The 23301-nt window shown below is 38.6% G+C and overlaps 1 long non-coding RNA gene across 1 annotated transcript in view; it reads right to left on the bottom strand.

Moving 5' to 3' along the window:
• Positions 1-7579: 7579 nt before the first annotated feature.
• Positions 7580-23301, bottom strand: part of LOC141577808 (uncharacterized) — a 170233-nt gene continuing 154511 nt past the window's right edge. Inside the window, exon 3 of the long non-coding RNA XR_012507277.1 lies at positions 7580-7748. This is a non-coding gene — a long non-coding RNA (uncharacterized LOC141577808). The remainder of the gene's footprint in view (positions 7749-23301) is intronic.

Below are 23301 nucleotides of genomic sequence, written 5' to 3' on the forward strand. Positions count from 1 at the left end.
TCCAAAAAAATTAACACACATACAACAACAACAATCAACAGATAATGTGTTAAGCATTAACTTTGCACCATTTAAATCAGAAACTATTGAAAGTATTTTAAATGTGTTTACTAGGTTTCATCCAAAGGTAGACTGGCAATTAGCAGCAATTAGAACTACACAATCCCGACCACAGCAGCAGGAAATAAAAGCATTTTCCCTGCTACCACCAAACAGTAGTCACCCCAAACCCACTGCCATGGCAATGGCAATGAGATTCTACTCACTGACTAATCAAATCTCATTCTGAATCTGGAGGTGGTGCTGATGCCATCTGACAAAAAATATGGCGTTCCATTAGAAGTGGAAAGGAGAGCCTGGGAAGTCACCGTCCTTTATCCTCTGCTTTACATTTAGTCTAGGATCCAAGTCCTAGATCTATGTTCTTCCTCTGTGTATTGCTGTCACCTTTACCAAAGTGGCTATTTACTCCCATGTATCAAGAGTGAGGAAACAGAAAACAAAGTTTTCTTTTCTTACTGCTAAAACTTCCTATTCTTCCATTGTATTACAAGCACAAGTTTCATGTTCCGATAGGATTGTAAGTTCATTGAATATATATATATGGACTTTGTCATTTTACTTTGTATCACCTAAAGCCAATAGATAGTAAGCATTAATATAAATAACATTAATATAAATGCTTTCTAATCTGAATTATAATCATGGAGTCTAAAACATGTCTCCATAATGCTATAACGCTACATAATGACATTTAACCAGTTAATTCTGTCCCTTTTTGCTTCATGTTTTCTGAAGCTCTGTATTTGGCATATACATATTTATCAGGAAGACTGTTTTCCTGATGAATTGACCCTTTTATCATTTGAAAATGTCCCTTTTAAACTAATTTTTCTGACATGAATATAGCCACTCCAGCCTTCTTATGTTTCCTATTTGCATGGTGTATCTGTTTTCTAGCCATTTACTCTCAATTTTTATCCACTTCTTTTTAAAGTGCAACTCTTATAGGCAGCATTTTTTAAAATCCGTATCTTTTAAAACATAGTCTTGCTTTTTAAAATCCATATTGATAACCTTTGCCTTTGCACTGGACTGTTTACTTCATTAATATGTAACAGGGTTATTTATGTTTTGATTTAGGCTCACTATTTTTATTATTTGTTTCTTATTTGCCCTTCTGTTTTTTTCATTCTGCTGCTCTCTCTCCTGACTTCTTTGGAATTATCTTAACACGTTTTAGAATTCCAGTTTAATGTATCTATTGGCACTTTAGCTGTACTCTTTTGCATTATTTATTAATTTTTGCTGTAGTGATTGAGTAGTAGTGAGTGTAATATCCATCTGCAACTTTCATTCTAGTTAGGGTTATTATTATACCACTCTACATAAAAATATGAGCCTTGCAATTATGTAATAGTACTTATTCAACTATAGTAGTTCCCCATTATCCACAGTTTCACTTTCCACGGTTTCAGTTACCCAAGGTCGACTGTGGTCCAAGAAGATTAACTGGAAAATTCCAGAAATAAGGCATACCTCATTTTATTGTGCTTTACTTTATTGCACTTCACAGATACTGCATTTTTCTACAAATGAAGGTTTGTGGCAACCCTGCATTGATCAAATCTATTAGCACCATTTTTTTCAACAGCGTTTGCTTACTTCACACTTCTGAGTCACATTTTAGTAATTCTTGCAATAATCAAACTTTTTCATTATTATTATGATTGTTATAGTGATCTGTGATCAGCATTCTTTGATGTTACTATTACAAAAAGATCACAACCTGCTGAAGGCTCAAATGACAGTTAGCATTTTTTAGCAGTAAAGTATTTTTTAATTAAGATGTACACTTTTTTGAGATATAATGCTATCGCACACTTAATAGACCATAGTATAGTGTAAACATAACTTTTATGTGCGCTGGGAAACCAAAACTTCATGTGACTCACTTTATTGTGATCATTGTGGTGGTCTGGAACCAAACCCACAATATCTCCGAGGTTTGCCTGTAAGCAATTCATAAGTTTTAAATTGCACGCCATTCTGAGCAGCATAGTGAAATCTTGTGCCTTCCTGCTCTGTCCCACCCAGGACGTGAATCATCTTTCTGTCTAGCATTTTCATGCTGCAGGTGCTACCTGCCCATTAGTCACTGAGTGTCTGTCTCAGCTATCAGATCTAGTATAGTCATAGTATTGCCCTGCCTGTGTTCAAGTAACTTAATAATGGCCCCAAAGTGCAAGAGTAGTGATGCTGCTGACAATTCACACATGCCAAAGAGAAGCCGTAAAGTGCTTCCTTCAGGTGAAAAGGTAAAACGCCTAATGTTATGTCGTAATGCCTGCATGCCTGCGTCATTTACCTCACTTCATCTCATCGCGTGGGCATTGTATCATCTCACATCAGCCCAAGAAGAAAGGTGAGTACACTGCAATAAGATATTCTAAGAGGGAGAGATCACATTCACATAACTTTTACTGCAGTATATTGTTACAGTTGTTCTATCTTAGTAGTAGTAGTAGTAGTTAACATCTTACTGAGCCTAATCGATAGTAAATTTTACCATAGGTGTGTATATATAGGAAAAAGCATAGGTTCAGTACAATCTGCAGTTTCAGGCATCCGTTGGAGATCCTGGAATGTGCCCCCCATGGATAAGGGGGAGCTACTGTACTCCCGCCAATCCCTTTCCCTTTATGCTATGTTCCATTTCTTTATTCTATAGTTGTCATGTGAATTCTGTCTACATATATTATAAATTCTACAGTAAATACTGTAAGTTTTACTTTAAACACTTTTCTTTATTTTAGAGAAATTAAGAGGGAAATTAGTCTTTTGTGTTTACCCATATATTTACTATTTTAAGCATGCCTCATTCTTTCCTAAAGATTCAATTCCTCCGGTTTCAAGTTTCCCTCCTGTATCATTTCCCTTCATCATGGGGAGAACTTCCTTAATCATTCTTTCAGTGCAGTACTACTGCTGATGAATTCTCTTAGTTTTCTTTTATCTCCAAGTATTTTTAATGCATATTCACTCTAGAAAAAATATTTTTGCTGGATGTAAAATTCAAGGTTGACAGTTTTTTTTTTCCTTTTTATAAGGATGACAAAGATGTTGTTCTGCGGTCTTCTGATCTTTGCAGTCTGCAGTCATTTAAATTATTGATCCCCTTTATATAATGTATCAGTTTCCTCTGGCTGCCTTTAAGACTTTCCATTTACACTTGGATTTTAAATGCTTGACTGAGATGTGTCTAAGCATGATTTTCTATCAACATTCCACTTGGGGAATCATTAAGTTTCTTAAATCTGTAAATTTGTGTGTGTGGTTTTTTTTTTGTTTGTTTGTTTGTTTGTTTTGTTTTTGTTTTTACCAATTTTGAGAAGTTTTTGGCTGTTATTTCTTCAAACATTTTTTTCTGGCTCATTTTTCTTTCTCTTCTCCTCAGATTCCAATTACATGTATGTTAGACCCTTTGCTATTACTGCACATCTCTGAGGCTCTGTTTATTCTTTCCATCTTTCTTCTCTCTGTCTATCTAAGTTCATTGACCCTTCTCCATCATGTCTATTCTGCTCTTAAATCCATCCAGTAATTTTGTTTGTTTGTTTTAGCTATCATAACACTCAATTCTAGAACCCCCACTTGATTTTTTAAAATATTTGTTTTTCTTCACTGAGTTTTCCTATCCCATTTATCACAAGCATATTTTCCATTACCTTATAGTGAGTGCATAGCTATAACAGTGCTTGCCTGAGAATTCCAACATCTAGGCCATCTTCCACTGATTATCTTTTTTTTTTTTGAGACGGGGTTATACTTTGTATGTCGAGTAATTTTAGATGGACATTGTAAATGGTATGTTGTGGAGGTTTTGGATTCTTTTGCTAAATTTGACCTTACCATTTTTATGCCATTTTGAAAGGAATTATTTCTTTCATTTCATTTTCAGATTTTTCAATGAGGGTACATGAAAATACATGGATGTTTTTGTATTAATCTCATACCCTGCAAGCTTCCTAAACTTTCTTATTTGTTCTAGTATTTGTTTTGTAGATTTTTTTTAGGATTTTTTATATACATGATCATGTTGTCTGTAAATAAAGACAGTTTTACTTCTTTCTTTCCAATTTGTTTATCTATATTTTTCCTATTGCACTAACTACAATATCCAGTATGATCTTGAATGGAAGTGGTGAGGGTAGACATCCTTGTTTTGTTCCTTTTCTGAAGGGAAAGCATTCGGTCTTACACTATTAAGTATGCTGTAGAGATTTTTTGTACATTCCCTTTATCAGATTGAGAAAGTTATTCTTTTTGGAACAAAAAAAGTTAAGACATCAGGAAAGGGTCAAGGCAAAACACAAAAATCGGTGTCTGTAAGGAACCAAGAATATCATCTCTGGGGGAAGCTGGCAGAGACTGCGGCCAATGACCCTATATGGTAAATGAGATGGTATAAAGAATTGCTCACTTCTTTCCCTTCTACATCTAAGTAGGAGAGAGCTGTCACAAAGCCCCTACTCTGAAAACCCCTTTCTGGGCCAGCCTGTAGTGCTGGTGGCATCATCTGATGACTCCAGGAAGTAGATTAATGAGATACATGAAGAAGCAATCAACAGAGAAGAGGGGCAGGTCTTCAGTACTAGTAAATGGAACTCCTGTGGCAAACAGATTTGAGTCTGTCAATAACACCATCTGCTTTCAGATACCACCACAGTCACTGCTTGGCTAAAGCAATGCGTCCTTTACTAACTTTCTATATTCTTCTCTATTCCTATTGCTATGAAGAGGCAAAGAATCTTACTGTCCTATGAAATTTCCCTTTGGAATCAGGCAGAATTTAGGAAAAACGGCCTGACACTAGAAGAATTAGAGCAATCTAATATCATGGGCATTTGGAATAGTATGCTGGCATCTGAGGTTTTTTTACTCCCCGAGTTGTGGTTTAAAAAACACAATTCAGAGGTAGACGTCGCTAGAAATAGTGATACATTGAATAGAAAAAGCATTACTAATATTAGCTAGAAACTTGATTTCAAAAAGTGATCCCAGATTCCCAACCTAGGCTTTTTTGGGGGGAAAAAAAAAAGATTATTTTCTACTTGGTTTATATTAGTAGTACAATTCTGATAAAATTATTTCTTAGAGACTTAGGTACTTTCCCAATTTTGGGTATCAAGTTATAGCTTTCTAAAGTAATTTCTTCTCAAAATCATGCTTGACAACAGGTTTCTGGATCCAGAGATGGAAAATATACGATCAGATTTCCATGCCATAAATTGCAGACATGGAGGCGCCCTCTGTCTCCCAAGTTTCAGTATTACTGGATCCTGGTTGTTCATCAGAGAGGAAGAGAGTATTAGAAAGAACATGGATTTTGGAGTTAGGCCTTCCTAGGGTGGGATTCCAACTCCATCACTTATGAACTAGATTTTGGGCAAGTTGCTTTATCTTTATGAACCTCTCTTTTCTCATCAGGATTCTAGAGAAGATTAAATTAGATGATGTTTGTAAAGCATCTGGTGCACAGCAGACCTTCTCTTTGTCATCCTCTCCATCATGAGCTCTGTCCTCTTTGAAATGCTTCCCATATGGTGGCATCTGATGGTTCCAATGGAGAATAACTAGAAGCTGATCAGAAGGTCCATCCTTGGACACAAATCAATGAAATGCTGATTTGAGGACTCTTGTGTAACCTGTGTCCACTGGACACTTGCCTTTGACCTTTGTTTTCTTCTACAGTTTGAAACTACTATTGAGTCATAATTTTGGTTTCCTTCTCCTCTCTCTAATCCCCTCTCCTCCTGTTCCACTGTCTGCCCCCAGCACATCCATCTGGTATGATTTTTAAAATATTAGATTTAGTCCCCACAATCTACCAATTTAGTTTAAATTGCATTTTAAAAGCTATGCTTTAACAAGAGACAAGTCTAGAAAGTTGAATTCAGTACACCTTTCAAAGCTAATTCAAAGTTATTTTAAGTGTCTTGCCTACAATCTTCTAGGAGCAAAGTAGAATATAAATATAGAAAACTAAGTACATATTGTTCTAAATGGATCAAGAAAATCAGATAGATCATCACTGTTCTAAAATATCTAGTGGGACTCAAAAAAACAGGTGGACCAGTGTGTCCAAAATAAAAACTCACCTGAGCAATTTGTGGGGTGCAAAATACCTCTACCACTAAGCCGCTGAGCCTGTAGATCCCAGACTTTGGCGATATCTTGAGATCATTTAGTTTAAAACCTTACCCAAACCTCCTAGCACAATCTTTATAGATAAGTAATAACAGTGACAGTAGTGTTAAACATTTACATGGAGTTTAATATGTGTGCTTTTTTAAAATTGAAGTATAGTTGATTTACAATATTGTGTTAATTTCAGGTGTACAGCAAAGTGATTTGGTTATACATATATTCTTTTTCATTATTTTCCACTATACCTTATTATAAGATATTGAATATAGTTACCTATGCTATACAGTAAATCCTTGCTGTTCATCTATTTTATATATGGTAGTGTGCATCTGTTAATTCCATATTCCCAATTTATCCCTCCCCCTCTTCCCTTCTGGTAACTATAAGTTTGTTTGCTATGTCTGTAAGTCTGTTTATGTTTTGTAAATAAGTTCATTTGTACTATTTTTTAGATTCTACATTTAAGTGATATATAGTATTTGTCTTTCTCTGTCTGACTTACTTTACTTGATATGATAATCTCTAGGTCCATCTATGTTGCTGTAAATGGCATTATTTCATTCTTTTTTATGTCTGAGTAGTATTGCATTGTGTGTATATATATATGTGTATGTATGTATATATGTATATGTGTGTGTGTGTGTGTATACACACACACACACACACACACACACACACACACACACACACACCCCACATCTTCTTTATCCATTCATCTGTTGATGGACACTTAGGTTGCTCCCATGTCTTGGCTATAATATTAATTTATTTAATCTTCATAATAACCTTATGAGGTAAATAGTAGTATATCCCCATTTTACAGATGAAGAAAACTAAAGACAGAGAGATCATCCAACCTCTGTGTGAATTTTTATGACCTGATAGTTCTATTATGGAAGGGCTACACTTATAGAAATTTCCCTTTATAAGAGTCAATTCCAAAGTTTTTTCTCCCTGATAACTCCAACTTATTTTCATTCAATCTGAGCTATTTCTTCTTCCTCCCAAATGATAGGAATTCCCAACCCAAACTCAGCACTCACTTTTAGGCTGTTGCCCTCCCTGCATGACAGCAATGTTTTCCAGAAGGCATCCCTTGGCATCACTCTAAAAGTTGTTGCCTGAATTACAAATTTACCTTTGCCCTTCACTTCAAGGAAGTCCCCATTTACCACAGTGCTTCTTCCTAAGGTCCTAGAGCTCTGGGCAGGCAATAATTCAGGCCTCCTTAACAAGCAGGCAGTGGTTCTGTTGTCCAGGGGACAGCAGTCAATAAACATGCTGTGCCTCCAACCTCCCCAACTTCCACTTACCTCTGAAACTAATTACCTTGCTAACTGCAGAGGCTGCACAGCCATGCTAATGAGCTGCTGGACTGTGGCATTTCTGTGCTCTCAGAGGAAAAGTCACAACGCGGCAGCAGGGATGGGAGCCTCCTCGGGTCAGCTCTTCTCTGAGACTCAGCTCCAGAAATTCTCAAAATACCACTTAGCAGAGATATGGACTTGGACGCAAAATCCTCCTGGTGCCAAACACGTCTGTTAATTAGCATTCAGAGAAATAAAGAAAAATGAAGATTTAAAGGTCACTGCATTAGCATTTCACCCCATTTCTGAGTAGCTATTTGTATACACTAATTTTCCACTCATTTCATCTATTAATCACTGTCTCTATGGAGAACTTGACCAAACACATTAGCAGACATGCTACCTGGTGGCCATATTCTCCTCTGTAAATAATAATAAAAGAAATCACTGTTTATTTGCTCAACTTTAACATTTTCATGTGAAAGAGAGTTATGTAGGCTGTTAAACATTTTAGCTCCCACTGAAAAGAATGCATACAGCATTTTTTGTTTCTCTGCAAACCAGGATCAGTGTCAGTGTCAGGCTTTTTTTTTTAAACACCAAAATCTGGCCAGTTATGACTTCTCTCTCTAGACAAAAGACCCAATAGTGATAGACTCCTTTCCTGTGTGTGCTGAGAAGAAGTCATCGCAATCTTCCAGTTGCAAAGAATACAATATGTTATTTTGATTTTAAGCTTGTCAGAGTCCCTGAGAAAGTTCTGGCTTCATGAAGCAGCTCCTGGTCACCATACCTGCACTGCCTTCACCATCTGCAATAACCTGAAAGCTCTTATCTCAAAAGAGCTCCTCTCCTGTGAGTATTAAGCACCATTCTCATTTTCATTTTCATTCTACCCTCACTGCCTTGCTCTTCTGAAACCAAAGGGCTCTGGTCCCTGGATGGATGAGAGGAGGGCAGTTCCCCAGCAGAGTCCCCAAATCCCACAGGCTGTGTATCAGGAGAGTCCCCCAGGAGAAACACAGCCCCCTTCAGTTAGAAACAAAACTTAGCATCCAACAGAGAGGGGATGACTCCATTGCTGTGCACATAGGGTTTCAAGATCTTCTTGGGGAAAAAAAGGCTGTTCAATTTGGTCAATGGCCATTAAGAACATTCAGAGCCACACATCACCCCTGACTCTAGTCCAGCCCAGTTACCTGATGCCTGTAGACCAGCAGGCAAGGGGGCCCTCATATGGAAGGAAAAAGTTAGTACCTGGAGGGACATTTAAGTTCATCAGAATATATTCGACCCAACAGCAGAGTAGAATGAAAGAGGCTGTGGCTCAATTTCCTTGGTCAAAAAGACAAGCTTACAGTAAGAAGTGTATCTGGGATAGTCTGGCACTTAACTGAACCACATCTACAAATAGGAGGACAGGGTTAACAAAATGTTTAGGTGAAAGAATTGTGACGGACGGTGTGATTCTTGGTTGGCACTCTAAGCCTTACCTGGCAGAAGAATCCATCACCAGATGCATGCAGTGGGTCCTCTGAATCCCTGTGTGACCTGACCCTGCCCATCCCCATCCACCTCTGTGTAGAGCTGGACATGGAAACAGTGATGCTTTGCATGTCACAGGCTATTCTTGGCTCCCCTGCAGAGAGTCCTCAGGCACCTCTGGGAGTCCCCAAGAATGCTCGCTCTGTGCTCACAAACAAGCTCCCTCCTGTTGGCCCTGCACATGCTCTGCTCAGAGCTCGGCTCCACAGAGTCTGCTGCTGCCACTTACTGTGCACCCTGAACCTCCAAGATGCCACAGCTGTTGGGTGGTTTATAGCAAAGTGAAGTAGACGACTTCCCTTTCATTTCAGTAACTCTTGCTAAAGCTGCACTTTCTGATATCTGAATATTTACAATTTTAACAGAAAAGCTTTTCCAGTTCTTACCAACCATTCCCTCTCTGCTTAGTTTCTGGGGGTATCAGAATCCAGCAACACACAATACATACACTGTCCTCAGTCCCTGCGCTCCCGAGGACTAAGGCTCTGTCACTGGGTCAATGTAGCTCCCTCTTCCCTTTGGATAAATTCTCTCCAAGGGGGCTCCCCAGCTCACATGCACAGAAGCTTCTGCCTTGTCATCCTGCATGTAACTAGTCATGCCCAGGTAAATCAGAACACCAGCAGTGGGCAGACATCAGGCTGGATCAGGGCTCCCTTCGATCTGCATATAGAAAAGCATCCCACATGCTCAAAGAGGATGTTGCACAGGAACACGAGGCTCTGGAGCAGGGACCGACACAAAACATGGCGTCCTCTTTCTCATGTTTATTTGCTTTATCTGTCCTGCCACACCTGTTACCATCAGAGAAGTACTGATGGAAGCAATATCTTTCTAATTCCAGAGAGGTGGTGCACAGTTTTGAATCAAAAGTTTAAAAGCTTCCTTAACTCTCCTAAAGGCAAGGATCAAATGAGGGTTTGGTTGGTGGAATGCTAGGGAGCAATTTCCACCTTTTCTGTGAGATATGTCCTTCTGTTACCCCCTCAAGCTCGACAGCTCACAGGAACCACTCAGGAAACACTGGCTGCACAAAACAGAGCTCTATTTTTTTCCCCCATGGAAGAGAGAAAGGGATAAGGGAGAGAAGTAGGAAGGATTCTTGTTTCCTTTATCTCAAGACCTGAGTCAAATCCACCATTCTCGCATCTACTCAACAGAAGACAAACATTTCCAATGGAGCAGGTCTTCACACCCCGCCTGACACCCTTCACACCCTGTGAATCCACGGAACAGTCTGAAAAAGTACTAACTGAAAATGTCTTTTGTAGTTCTCTTATTTTGAATTTATGGTTAGAATAGAAAACAAATATTTTATAGTTATTAAGAATCTAGGTTTCAGAAGTGCCCCTTAGCATTCATCTCACCCACACAAGGCTAGTAAATAGCAGGAATTTTGTCTTCCTGTTTCAGAGACAAGATATATAGGACCATTTACTTGTTCACATACTCACTCTCACTCATCCATCCATCCATCCTTTATTCTTTCAATCCAAAACTTGAATTACATCCATCTTTTTTTACTGTGTATTATGAAGAAGTGCCAAAATCACATGAGCAGGAGAAGGCAGATGCTTACAATCTTCCTCCCTAGCCCATCCTTTACCATTGTATCAGTCAGGACTCAACCATAGAAACAGACCACCAGGAGGTTTATTGGAAAATTAAGGGATATATTGGAAGGAACTGCTTATGCAACTGTGGGGGCTGGCTAGGCAAGTCCAAAATTCATACAGCAAGCCATCAGGCTAGAATTCTCAGGCACCGGTTGAAGCTGCTGTCCACAGGTAGAATCTCCTCTTCTACAGGGAAGCCTCAGCTTTGTTCTCAAAGTCTTTCAACCAATTGGATCAAGTCCACCTTATTATCTAGGAAATTCTCATTTAAAGTTAACTGGTGATGGACTTCAATCACAGCTGCAAAGCACCTTCACAAAACCACCTAGATCAGGGTTTGATTAACTGGGGACTGTAGCCAAGTTCACACATACAACTGACCATCACACTATCTATAAGGCAATACTTCAAACCTACTAGTCTTCATTTCCTCAACTCATTCACTGTACCCTTTATTCTACTTCAGCCCTTCAGACTTAAGTTGAACTTTGGAACACGCCATTATCTGACAATTGTGCAAATTTTAAGATCTGTAAATGTGAAATGCCTCTTACTGTATTGAACATTTCCTCCTGCCTCACTTCAGCTGAGAGCGTTCTCCATGTCCATCACGTTCCAACCCTGGGCCCCGTTACATGGCCCTAGTCCACCAACACACTCAGCCTGGTTCACTCTGTACCTGATCAAGGGTGCTCTGGTAGCACAGGCATCCACTCTCTGACACTTCCTCCTCCTGACAGCTGACCCTTTAGTCCCCACTGCTGGAAACATTCACTGTTTCTCTCTCTCTCTCTCCTCTCCCCCCGACCCTCGATCCATCATTGTATGAGGTCAATGATTGATGCCACAATAAATTCATTTTCTCCACCCAAAGCCAGACTCTCACTGCTGCTTGGGTTTTTACTTGCCTCTAGTGGATTCCCCCTGTCATTTCTCCAATGTATTAAATCTTTCCCACTTTCTTCAAGCCTCCAGGCTTCCCCTCTCTGCAGATGACCTGGTATCGTAGTATTGGACCGAAGCTGCAGACCGTGACCTTCCCCCTCTCTCTTTCACTTCTAAATGTCTGTTTCTTCTTCCTCCTTCTCTCCCATTACAGAGGTGCTTCTTTCCTTCTCCTTTCTGAGACAAACTCCTGTCTCTATTTGTATTTAGCCACCCTAAGCCTCCTGACTCTTCTTGATTCTTATCTCTTATCAGTCCTTTCCCTGTAGCTTTCAAGTTCTTTCCCTCTTCATTGCTTTTCTTCCCATCATTAAAAGCATGTGCAGCATTCCTCTGTTCCAAAACAAAACTTAACAGAACAAAATTCCTGTTTACATCCCCACTTCTTCCTGAACTTGTATCTCTTCCTCAAAAATCCCATGCTGTCTACTTTCGTTCTATCCCTGGTTCCTACCTCCTCACCAAATAAGTCATTATTTTGAAGGTCAGTAACCTACCAGTCACCAAATCCAATGGCCTTTAGCAGCATTTGATTGTTAAACAAACCTCCCTCAGTTTCCATGACTGGGAATTTCTTGGTTCTCCTCTGCCTTCCTTGACCACTCCTTGTCTGTCTCCTCTTACTGGTGATTCTCCTTTGTTGCACATTCACAGATTATATGCACCTACATCTTTCATACTGGGTATTCTTCCCCTGAGGTGTCACCATAATGCAGTAGGAGGATGTGAAGGCACAGGACAACCAGGGTGCATGGAATTGGAGAAAATACATTAAAATAATAACAAGGATACTTTATGGAGAAGGCAAAACTGGCTATGATGTTTAATATGAAGCCTTCCAAGAAATAGCCACACCCTCCAGATTCCAGACATATGTTGTTCATTGTCCTCTGCCACCAGGGGTGCTTTAATGGAAAAGCTTTAGAATCACTGAACACATTATCTCATTTGACCATTATGGCAAATCTACTGTCAGAATGATAGAGTTCTTCATCAGTTTTGCAGGCAAGAAAGCTGAGGGTAGGGTAAGTTCCTTGATGAACTTGTGGTTTCAGTTATCTGGTGCTGAATAACAAACCACTCCAAACCTACTGGTTTGAAACAATTATTTCAGGCAACTGTATGGATGGATAGGGGCTCAGCTGCACAGCTTTTTTTGTTGGGGAGCCTCTCTTGGGATTTCTCATGATGCTGCATCATGTGGGGGCTGGAATGTCTTGGATGGCTCACTTATGTGTCTGGCACATGGCTGGGGACAGCTAAAAGGCTGGTCTCAGTGGGGATGCTAAAATAGCTGGCTCTCTCTCCCCCATGTAGTGTGAAGGCTACTTTCTCCATGGGTTCTCCAGAAGGGTAATTGGATTTCTTACACGATGACTCAGAGCTTCCCAAAGACCAAAAGCTTTTTTAAGGTTTAAGCCCAGAACTGGCATGCTACCACCTCCATCATATTCCACTGGTTAGAGCAAGTCACAGACCCAGGCTATGCTCAAGGAGAAGGGAAGCATGGCTCCCTGGGTACCACCAGTGTAAACTACACTTGTCTGAGTGATGAAGTTGGCACTTGGACTCGGTTGTTCAACCCTAAGTTTGGTGAATCTTGTTCTTGTTCTACTGTCCCCCTCCTTGTTATCCTTACCCCTAGCTGAGGTTCTGTCCCCACCTCTTCCTCTCCACTCTTCCTAGATAACCTCATCCCATTTCAAGAATTCAGCAGCTCTCTCCATGGGAATGGGTGTCATGCCTTCTCTGCTTGACGTCTCCCATTTCCAGTTGTCTGCTGGATTAAGACATCTGACCAGTGCCTCAGACTGAACGTGCCCGAGACAGGATCCATGCTCTTCCCTTCTGTACTTGCCGACCTCCTGTGTTCCCTATTTTTTATCTTGGAATCAGCTTCTCCTAATCACCGAAGATTGAAGTCTCTGAATATGTTTGACAGCCCTCTCCCACAGCCCACACATCATCTAGGTGCCAAAAACTCTGTGTCTGACTTCCTCCTCACCTTTTAATTCATGCCTTTCTGATTATTCCCACTCCATTCCCAAGCCTTATAAACGCTTGCCTAGACTGTTTTCAAAATTATAATTTCAAGCACATGAATGGTTTAAAAGTAGAGGAGAAAATCATAACCCAGAAACCCCACTACCCTCACAAAATTACAATTTTATTTGGTTTATTTTTCAAATGTATTTTTAAAAGAATTATCATTGTATTATACATATCACTAACTGTTTTCTTCACTCATAGTATTTTTCAGTTTTGCTACATAGTCTTCATAACCATCAGAATTTTAATGACTGCACAACTTTCCATTCCGTGAATGTATCCTAATTTACTTAACAATTTCTCTATTATTAGATCTCTTTCTCAGCATTAGCTTTTTATTTATTTTTTGCTATTATAAATTACTTGGTGATGGATGAACAACTTTATATATGTAGTTTTTTAATGTTGAGGTTATTTCCTAATTTGTCCAAAATTGGTATTGCTAGATTTAATTATGTTAATATTCTTAAAGTTCCTTTTTAAAAAAAAAAATTCCACTAATGGAGGCACTGGGGATTGAACCCAGGACCTTGTGTACACCAAGCATGCACTCTACCACTGAGCTATACCCCTCACCCTCTACGCTTATAGTTCATGAACATATTATCAATTATTTTTCAAATCAGTTGAATTGTTTTATATACAATTTTGCATATAATATATGGATACATAGTTTTTCTATGCCCTCAATTTGAACTAAATATTATCATCAAAATTTTGCCAATTTAATTAGCAAAAGTGATACTATTTCAGTTTGCATTTCCTTGAATAATAGTGAGACCAGTCTTTTTGTTATATTTCTTTACCAATTATTTTCTCTTTTAGAAATTTAAAGTCTGTCTTTTGTCTATTATTCTTTGGTATCTTGCTATATTCCTTATCAATTTTATGGTACTTTACATAATAAGAATATTAAGATTTTGTTTTATTTGCTATAAACATTTCTTGCCCCTTTTTTTGGTACTCCATCTACAGTTTGTTTTTAATTCAATCATCTATACTTTTAATACAATTTTTTAAAGTCAGCCTTGAATGTGACAATTTCCTCCTAAAAATAAAGCTAAACCACCAACCTATCAAAAACAAAAAAAAAGTCATTAGTTCCCTACTGTTTAATACAGCAGTTCCCATATCTTTGTCACTGAGGACACCCATGACTACCATGATGATAGTCACATGCCTGTCACACAATCATTGCACATCCAGGGATTTATGCACAACTTTTACACATTTGCTATATAACTTCATCCCTTCCCCTCATTTTTAAAAAAGCTTATCAAGATTTGTCTACTTCCCTGCTGAGACTGCCTATTTTTTCACTTGTTACATGCATATTTTCTTTTACCTGATTGAGCACAGTTATAATAACTGCGTTAAAATTCTTTTCTGGTAGTTCCAATGTCTACATTTTCTTGGAGTTGGCATCTGTTGATTGCCCTTTCTCTTGGAAATATTTTCCTGACTCTTCATATGTTAAATAATTTTGGACTGTGCCTTTGGCATGTTAATACTATGCTGTGGAAATTCTCAATTCTGCTATATTCCTTCCAAAAGTATTCTTCTTCTTCTTTTCCTTTAGAAAGCAATTAACTTAGACTCAGAATGCAGAACACAAGCTTGCCTACTCTGGTGGTGACTCTGCACACGTGGTTCAATGTTTGCCAGGGTCCTGGGCAAAGTTTATGTGCAGATTTTGACATTCCCTTCTTTGCTTCCCTGTTTTCTTCTGTTTGTTCCTCCCGTCGTTCTCCAATGGTCCTAGTTGCCCGAGGCTCTTTCTTCTAAATCCTCTGGCCAGAGAGGCACAGGCTTTCTATTGTAGTTTTAACCCCTTCCACCAATACCACGATCGCCTGTAGGGTAAAACTGGTGTAGGTCACTGGCAGTCACTTCTTCCAAATTTTGACTCCCTTTTTGCTTTGCTACACTCTCCAGAGCCCTCAAAGTGACTTTTTGGTTGTTGTTCAGACTTTATAGTTGTTATCTGTCAGAGAGACAGGCTATTACAGATTAGAAACTTACTCTACCACCCAGGAAGGAGAACACTTTCAGAATATATACTTGTTAAGTGAAGGTTCTTAAAAATATACCTAGTGTTTGTTTGAAGTGAAGATAGTGGCATTTTAATTTGGGGAATTACTATTTTGCTCCTAAATTTTTGTTTAATTATGGCTGCAGACTTTTAAAAAGAAGTTACAAGTGTACTAACATTTCTCTAAATAAATCGCTTATACACACACTTTCAATGAACATATACAACTTATCTTGTATTTCTTTTGTTTTGTAATTCTTTTCTTGTGATTCTTTTGTTTGCTCTCATTATATCCATTGAAATGTAATATGTATCTGTTAAATATACATAATGTATACATATATTAAATATACTTCTATGTACTTTAAATATATTTTCTGTGAAAATATGAGAAAAATCAGTCTCCTATAGTTTACCAAGCTCTGTCCCTTGTAGTTGATCACCATCAAATCAACTTGATAAAAATTCATATGTAGATTTCTAGTAATTTATGTTTCTTTTTTGCAGAACAGCAAACTCTGACTAAATTGGTTTATGCTAAATTGGTTTATGCTGGCTCCCATAAATATTTTGCCCCTACCTCATAAATACTTTATAATATTTTGATATTAGTACCTAGGTTTTGTTGTTATTGTTTGTATTTTGAGTTAAAAATTTTTTTAACATTTTTTTATTGATTTATAATCATTTTACAATGTTGTGTCAAATTCCAGTGTAGAGCACAGTTTTTCCGTTATACATGAACATATATATATTCATTGTCACATTTTTTTCTCTTATCTACCATAAGATCTTGTGTCTATTTCCCTGTGCTATACAGTATAATCTTGTTTATCTATTCTACAATTTTGAAATCCCAGTATATCTCTTCCCACCCCCCGCCCCCTTGGCAACCACAAGTTTATATTCTATGTCTGTGAGTCTATTTCTGTTTTGTATTTATGCTTCGTTTGTGGGTTTTGTTTTTTATTTTAGATTCCACATATGAGTGATCTCATATGGTATTTTTCTTTCTCTTTCTGGCTGACTTCACTTAGAATGACATTCTCCAGGAGCATCCATGTTGCTGCAAATGGCATTATGTTGTCGGCTTTTATGGCTGAGTAGTCTTACATTGTGTAAATATACCACATCTTCTTTCTCCAGTCACCTGTTGATGGACATTTAGGCTGTTTCCATGTCTTGGCTATTGTAAATAATGCTGCTATGAACATTGGGGTGCAGGTGTCATCCTGAAGTAGGGTTACTTCTGGATATATGGCCAGGAGTGGGATTCCTGGGTCATACTGTAAGTCTATTTCTAATCTTTTGAGGAATCTCCATACTGTTTTCCACAGTGGCTGCACCAAACTGCATTCCCACCAGCAGAGAAGGAGGGTTCTCTTTTCTCCACAGCCTCTCCAGCATTTGTCATTTGTGGACTTTTGAATGATGGCCATTCTGACTGGTGTGAGGTGATACCTCACTGTAGTTTTGATTTGCAATTCTCTGATAATTAGTGATATTGAGCATTTTTTCATGTGCTTTTTGATCATTTGTATGTCTTCCTTGGAGAATTGCTTGTTTAGGTCTTCTGCCCATTTTTGGATTGGGTTGTTTATTTTTTTCTTATTGAGTCATATGAGCTGCTTATATATTCTGGAGATCAAGTCTTTGTCGGTTTCATTAGCAAAAATTTTTTCCCATTCCGTAGGTTGTCTTTTTGTTTTACTTATGGCTTCCTTTGCTGTGCAGAAGCTTGTAAGTTTCATTAGGTCCCATTTGTTTATTCTTGATTTTATTTCTTCTAGGAGAAAATTTTTGAGATGTATGTCAGATAATGTTTTGCCTATATTTTCCTCTAGGAGGTTTATTGTATCTTGTCTTATGTTTAAGTCTTTGATCCATCTTGAGTTGATTTTTGTGTATGGTGTAAGGGAGTGTTCTAGCTTCACTGTTTTACATGCTGCTGTCCAGTTTTCCCAACACCATTTGCTGAAGAGACTGTCTTTATTCCACTGTATATTCTTGCCTCCTTTGTCAAAGATTAGTTGACCAAAAGTTTGTGGGTTCATTTCTGGGCTCTCTATTCTGTTCCATTGGTCTATATGTCTGTTTTTGTACCAATACCATGCTGTCTTGATGACTGTAGCTCTATAGTATTGTCTGAAGTCTGGGAGAGTTATTCCTCCAGCCTCTTTCTTTCTCTTCAGTAATGCTTTGGCAATTCTAGGTCTTTGACGGTTCCATATAAATTTTATTATGATTTGTTCTAGTTCTGTGAAATATGTCCTGGGTAATTTGAACTCCTATACTAAAAGTTATTTTGTACACTCCATGAGAAACAGTAAGTTCCTGTGGGAAGCTGGGAACCTGTGCTCATGAATAGAGTTTACCATATGTTTCCAAAGGCAGGTGGAATTTTGCTGTGCTGGTTTGGGCAAGGTCAGTGGAATCTTGGAACCTGGTAGGAATGAGAGGATCCAGTTCCTTCTCCATCAAACATCCTAAGAACATTTGCAGTATCACCGGTACCCTATGTTCTTATTAAAACTTCGAAAAGAACATAAGAACTTTTGATAAGAGCATGAGAACTTTGATACTATTACTAGTTTGCTCCACCTCGCATATTGGCCACCACTCAGTACACCAAGTAAAATGAGCCTTGCAGCAGGTCCCAGGAGAGCTGTATTGTCTAACTTCAGACCTAACGTCCATTTTCATGGCTCATGTTCACTGGTGAGTTTTCCACACAGAGAAAAGAATGCATGTATCTTTTACAAGCAAGCAATGTTTACCCCACTGGGACTGCTTTAGTCAACCATCCACAACCATAAGAATTATTAACACTATATATAATACCTGTATTTGTGACAGAATGTCCGTGTGAATGAACCTGTGCTCATACAATCAGGGCCATGTTCTCAGCTCAGCTTCTATTCCACAAAGCCAGCCAGCTTGCTGTCCTGTATCCACACTGCACTGGGTCTCACCACTGACCCTTTGCTTGGGCACCCTTACAGCCTCTTTCCTCCTCTTTCACCATCACATAGATCCCACACTTCAGCCCACATCTGAAAGCTGACCCCCTCAGGACGCTTCCCCAGCAACTTCCTCTTGATCTTTGTTCTAGAAGATAGATTACAAGGTCAGTGCTGCATTAATTTGTACTTGTTTTTTTCTTACTTGCTAGTTTTTATTCACTTCCCAGGCCAAAGAAGATTATTGAGCACTTGACTATGATTGCTCCCACAATCTCTCATGTGGGCCTGAAATTTATTTAACACTCATGTTAGTAGATTGAAAAAAAAGATTAAAAAATATTTGTATTGTACAGCTAATACTGTTACACTGAGGAAAAATTATAAAACAGAGAAAACAATAAAATGACCCATAATTCCACTTACATGCAACAGTAGTTGTTAGTGTGTTAGTATTTATCCTTCTAGAAATCGTTCTGTATAACTACATAGATATAGACACGGATATGAGTATAAACCTGAATACAGACAGAGATTAGATGTACTACTAAGATGTACAGCTTTGAGAAAACTGACTGGATTACGAATGGTTATGACGACAACTACACAGGGAAAATGCAACTTAGATATTTTATGTTAACATTATGTTCTACCAGTTTTGGGGGTTTCATTCCAAAAGACTGTCTTCCTTTACCTGAAAGGGTGGAAAGGAATACTGCCAATTCACTAGACTTTCCCGGATATAGGGAAGGTTAAATATAAACAGGGTCCCTGAAGGATATTTAATCTCCTTCAGATATTTTAATAGAAGCAGTAACAAAACTACATAGATATTAATACATAAGAACAACGTAAACGTGGTCTTCTCTGAAGACCAGACCAAAACGACAAAACAGCCCTCCAGGTTGCCACAGAAGATTCTGCTTCTGTTTACGTGGTAAGGTGGGCTGAGTCATGGGACCACGAAACCCAGTTCTAATGCTGTCATTACAGAGTCCTGTGACCACAAGGAAGTCACTTTGCCTGTCTGAGCAGCAACAACCTGAGTTTTAAAATGAGGGTGTTGTAGAGGAGACCACCAATGAGAGGATGCAGCGCATCAGCTGTGGTCGTTATTCCTTTGCTTCTAGATCAGGAGAAGCGGCTGGCTTCCTTTCGGTTTCTATATTTTTTCTCTTCCTTTTGAGACTTTATAAATAGAAATTACTCTTTAAAAAACATTTCTTTTTTTGGAGTCAGTGTCATTTATGAATTTTCAGCTTCTTAGAGATTAGCAAGGATTTTCTGACAAATAAAGACACACACCCCCACCTCACATCCTTATCCTCATGCAAAGCTTTTATATGATCATATGCCATCTCCTAGGTTTGGCTGCACCAGAAAATACAACATAGGGTGAGAACAAGCAATATCAGAGTTTTTGAAGCTCAGGCAGTAGGAAAAAAAATAATGCAAGCTATTAGGAAAGATTGGGAAGAAATAAACCTAAGCGGTATTTACCCTGTCCTGTCTTCTTGCACAATAATGCTGTCCCTGGGGGGAAAGTCTTCATAGCAAAGAGGAGCCATGCAAATACTAAGGGAGCTCATCATTTCTACGTAAAAAGGTTAATATTAAGTGTTCACTGAAGGAATAAATGAATTCCAACATTAAGTGTTCATTGAAGGAATAAATGAATTCCAATATTGGGGTATTATGATGTAATTCAAATATTAAGTGTTCATTGAAGGAATAAATTAATTCCAATATTGAGGTATTATGATGTAATTCAAAAGACAGAGTCAGATGGATCTTAATTTGAGTCCCTCCTCTTTCCTTCACTAGTAATGAGACCAGGGACAAGTGACCTAGTCTTTCAGAAATTCAGTTTCCTCATTATATATCTATCTTACAAATCTGTCATAAAGAGGGAGCTAACCCATGCAGAGACCCTGCACAGAGTCTAGTAAATAGTAATCACACAAACTCTCACCAGTGTTCCTTTTCCCTCTCTCAGAGTACATGTCCCATCTGAGAAATGATGGTGTGTCTTGCCTGCTTTTTGTTTGAGAATTTAATCCTATGACCCTGGGTCTGACATGTATTAGTATTCTTGGTTTTTTTTCTCCCAGAAAGCTCATTCATTAATTCAGTCATTCATCCTTGGGCTCATCCATTCATTAAACTATTGACTCACCAAGAGCTTACTATGTACCAAGCACTGTGTTGGGTATCAGTGACGAAACAAACAGCCCTCCTGGTGCTTACAATCTACTGGGAGAGCTGAACATCAAAGAAATAATTACATGAATAGCTTTTCAAAACTAGGGAGATTTCAGTCTTCAGCTAAGATTCAGTCAAGTCTTTCTTGAGAATTAATGCTAGGAATGAGAAGTAAGAAGGACCTAGTCTTGGCAAGGATGGCTTTCTCAAGGAAGAGATGTCGAAGCTAAGAAGAAGAGGGTGGGAGGGGTTAGACAAGGGTACAAGATATAGAAATTTCTTTAGGTAGAGTCGCCAACATGTGTGAAGATGCTGAACGAGGCTATTTGAGAATCTAAAAGAAGGTCGATGTGTCTGGAGGGTGCCAGTGGAGAGTGAGTCGTGTGGGAGGAGCTCAGAGAGGTGGATAGATGCCAGAGTCTACAAGCTCCTGCAGGCCAGGCTAAGTGTCATCCATCTGCTGTGGCCAGAGAGTCAGGCAAACGTATGAAAGCAATTCAAGGCAAATTCAATAAGAAGGAATACTGAATCCAATCCAGTGGTCGAAAGAATTCATTGCAATCTGGGACAGAGTGTAGAAAACACCTATTTAAATTAGGTGATAAAAGTTGAGAGAGGTTATGAGTGAACTAGGTAAGAGTATAACTTGAACCCTTGGAATGCTGGTTGTAAAGCCAACGCCATGTAAGGGGTGTGGACTCAAGAGTACCCTGCTGATACATCAACTATAAAAAGGGTCCAACAAGTCCTCTGTGGCTTGGATAGAATCATCCTGGACACATGTAGCCCCCAAATCCCTCCAGCTATAAATTTATGCAAATTGGTAAATGCATTGGTAACCTCAGCCCGACTGAAATGAAAAAATGCTCCAGAAGGGTTTAAAATTAAATTAAAAATGATAAAGTAAATAAAGCCTGTCATTTGGTTTAGGAATAATCTCTGTGCTGTAACTTAACATGAAATATTTGAAAGGTTTCTGACATTTTAGACTTGTGATTTTAAGTTTAAATATAAAAGAAGATTAACTAAACTTGTAAATACTTTAGAAAATTTAAGAGAATTTGGTAATTAGATTTCCTAAAGCTGTTCAAATACTTGGAAAGTTCCTACTTGTTAGTGTAGACATTCAAAGATCCCCCAAATAAAGACAAATATAGTAAATGTATAAATGACTTTAAATATTTAAGATAATTTAATTAATTGAACTTATATATGGGACCAATTGTGTAAGGCAGTTAAATTTGTATAACTTAAGCTCTCCAAACAGTAGTAAAATTAAAAATAAAAGTGGTTATTCTTATCAAATTTATAAACAAGATTTACAAGCAGAACTCAAACACCTGAGGGAAAAATCTGTTTTAACTTTGCAAATTTAACAAATCAAATATTATTTTAAAACCAAGTCACTGTAAGTAGTCTGTTCCACACTCAAAAATGGTTTTGAATGTTTAGCAAAAAAAAAAAAAATTAAAACCCATCACAACGACTTTAAGAACCTGAGACTCAATACAATTGTTGGTGACCCACCATAGCGCCCCAGACTTCTTGATAAGTGTATACTAGTAGGCCCTTCCTGAATTACAAACTGGTTATGGATGCCTTTTAAGCTATGCTAACCAAATCATTCCACTGGCTGCATTACAGATAGACTCTGAAATTAGTTCTCTGGAAGCTCATTCATTTCTCTACTTCTTTGGTTTCCCTCCATATCTTAGTAACAATGACAACCTCGTCATGTAGGGCAAATCAGACTCTTCAACTGTTAGGTTAGGGAGGTGAGTCAGGCATGGGGCCAACAGAATGGACTGGTTCAGGGCCCAGAGAGACCCACAGAGTTGAGGGGGACAGAGACCGGGACTTGAAGAGGAGAAGAGTTAGCGCCATCAACTGCCAAGACAGGATTTAAGTATGCCACCCATGATATAACATGCTGGAAGCGAAGGGGGAGGCTGGGCAGAGAAGTGAGGTGCTGGGCAGAGACGGAGACCCTCAGACACCTAGAAGCAGACCTACTGGCCTCCACGTGAGAGTTTCTGAGAGCAACAGCAAAAGGCTGGAGGGGCAGTTCACTGGCCAGTTACTGTAGCCAGCATTGAAGACAATTTCCGGAGTCCACTGGCCAGTGGGGTAGAAGCTCCCAATGTCACGTCAGACCAGAACCAGGGAGCAAGGCTAAGGGCAGGCTACTTTTCTGTGTTCCACAACTCATTTTTTAAAAACTTAAATCATTGGAACATGTTCCAAAAAAGTAAATCTTAATTGTAAACTAATACATCACCGATAAAGGAAGATTGCATTTGTTGCGGAGGAGATGGAAGACGGACATTGGGCTCCCTTTATCTGTTGGAGACAGAAGTGGTTCAGTTAGCCTCCTTTTAATCATTGGGGTTGGGAGAGAGGAACCTTGAGCTTTTTTCCCAACTATTACGGTTTGG

Source organism: Camelus bactrianus, chromosome 6, assembly GCF_048773025.1.
Source record: "Camelus bactrianus isolate YW-2024 breed Bactrian camel chromosome 6, ASM4877302v1, whole genome shotgun sequence".
NCBI lineage: Eukaryota > Metazoa > Chordata > Mammalia > Artiodactyla > Camelidae > Camelus > Camelus bactrianus.